We start from the raw sequence: 2,380 nt of genomic DNA on the forward strand, positions 1-2,380 counted from the left end.
CATATTCTTCTGTGGCCTGTAGACCCACTCCCAACTATCCCTCTGGGGGTAACAAATAAAGAAATTTCCCCTCGGCTGGCCACAATAACTCAGAATTAAAATAATAGGAAGGGCTGGCCGCCTCCTGGAGACAAAACAATTTGAAAGAATAAATCTACCTTTCCAAAGATGAAAAAATTTTTCAGATAATGCTTGAGAATTCATATATGTCACAACATGGTAAGAAGAGGTAGAAATCTCACTGTTCCTTATCTCTCCCCTACTGCTTAACCACTCCAGATACACCATATTATTGTCCTTACCATTTCTGCTAAATGGAGACTCCTAGGCACTAATCACACAGGCAACTGCATGGTATCCTAAGAACACAACTTTTCTATTAAAAAGCTTCACTCTCTGTCTCTCTGGCTATATTGGTGATTGTCCAGTTATTTCAATACTTTAAAGGCTGCAGCAGCATGCAAAAGGATTTCACTTCTCTAAAAAAAATAGTTAAGAAAGGTCTCCAGGAGATGGCGAGTTTTATTTTGTCTTGACTGGATAGAAGATTGATTTGCTCTCGAATGTTCCAGGGTGGAGGAAGACTAGGACAAAGCACAGGACATAGAGGTCTCTGCAGCATAGTCTCCCCCTTGCTTTCATCTTCACCATCCATGGAGAGAGCAGCACACTTGCTTGCAGAACTGAACTTGAAGGCTGGATTTTCTTCGGGCTTCTTCGGCTCAGGTGCAGATCTAGGGTCTTGATCCTTTTGCCCTCTTTCCCTCTGACTCTGTCCAGTGGTCCTGGTTCCCTTCATTTCCTGGACACGACGGGGGTTCCCAGTTGGGCCTTTCTGGGTACTCACCCCATTATTTTCATCTTTTCTTGTCGGTCGTTCCTCAGCAGGCTGAGCTGGAGCTAGTCTTCCCAGCACTTGTAGGGATTGGTGCGCTGTGTCTGAGCTCTGAGATGGAGCAGGAGGGTTAGAACTTCACCTCACCCACGCATTCTCCGTTGGTGGAGGGGCTGGCATTACCTTTAGAGGCTGTTCAGGTTTGGGGGGCTTAGAGGTTGGAGAGTGTCAGTATTCCTCCTTACTGAGTATTTTATTTCCTAGAGACTTCTCACTCTCTCTCCTTCGGACATTTCTGCCAGATGAGACCGAGGTTCCAGTCTGTGATGATTCACTTCTTGTCCCTGAGCTTTCTCGTTCCTGAGTTTCTTCACTTCGCCGGTTTGTGTGCCCCTCACGAAGCGCTCGTTCTAGCTTCGGCTCATCTAGCTGACGCTGCAATTTCTCCTGCTCCTTCTGTAGCCGTTCTTCCACTTCTCTTTCTCTAGCAGCCGTGTCAGCAGGCTTTGCTCCTCAGATCATAGAAGCCGCTCGACTGGACTGGGAGGTGCCAGCAGAGGAATCATCTTCTTTAGGAGCACTCTGAGGCTTTAGATTCAGTTTGGGTCTTTGTGGGGGACCTCTGTCATCCTGCCTGTAATAATCACAGGCATAATCATCTCTAGAGCCCCAGGGCCGATCATCTCGTCCGTCACAGCGATCTTCGTATCGATCGCCTCCTCCTCCTCCTCTGTAATTATCATCTTACAGTAACCACTACTAAAGGCTCTTCTGCCACCGCCTATTCTGGAATCATACCCTCCTCCATAGTCTCTGCTGTCTCGGTCATCATAGCGATCTCGGCCTCCGTATCGATCCATATCCTGGCGTGGGCCATCGCGATATCCATCCCAATCCCGATAGTCATCACGGTACCAGGCTGAATCATAGTGATTTCAATATTTATCTCCAAAGCTGTCATGACCTCTTCTCGGCGGGTAGTCGTCAAAGCTGTCTGTGGCAGGACAGGCCCTCCAGTCTGTGTCTGCTTTGTCAGAATCTCGACTTCTATCTCTCCCAAAAGAATGATCATCCCTGCCTTTATCCTGAGCTTGATCAGCAACATCCACTCTGTTACCTAGACACTCTTCGCTGAGACTAAGGGCACAGAGCAGGGACTCCAGGTCCTCAAACACTGCATAACCAAAACCTCTCAACCTGTCGGGATTGCTGGGTTCATGTGGCAAACGCGCTGCACTGACATTTAATCCTCTAAAGAATTCCTTAATAGACTCTTCCATCACTTCGTAGGCCAGGTTCCCTAGAGAAGCAGTGTAGGGTGGTGATTTGGGAAGAGAGATCCAGTCAACATTGGGTTCCCAAGCAACCGGCGAAGCAGTGGGAAGGACGGAACGATCAATTGGAGGTGCCCTAGGCACGTCATCGTCATTGCTGTGCCAGGTGGCTGAAACAGCTCCTTCCAGGTCACCGCTTTCATCAGCCCAGCTGACTGGTTTGGAAACTAGGTGGTTCCTCCACCAGTCCCTCCACTCTCAGCGAGAAAGT

At 48.5% G+C, this 2,380-nt stretch overlaps 1 pseudogene; it reads right to left on the minus strand.

Moving 5' to 3' along the window:
* Nucleotides 1-433: 433 nt before the first annotated feature.
* LOC101583710 lies at nt 434-2,375 on the minus strand (annotated as a pseudogene).
* Between the last annotated feature and the right edge of the window lie 5 nt (nt 2,376-2,380).

The sequence above is a fragment of the Octodon degus genome, unplaced genomic scaffold (genome assembly GCF_000260255.1).
Source record: "Octodon degus isolate 3935 unplaced genomic scaffold, OctDeg1.0 scaffold00129, whole genome shotgun sequence".
NCBI lineage: Eukaryota > Metazoa > Chordata > Mammalia > Rodentia > Octodontidae > Octodon > Octodon degus.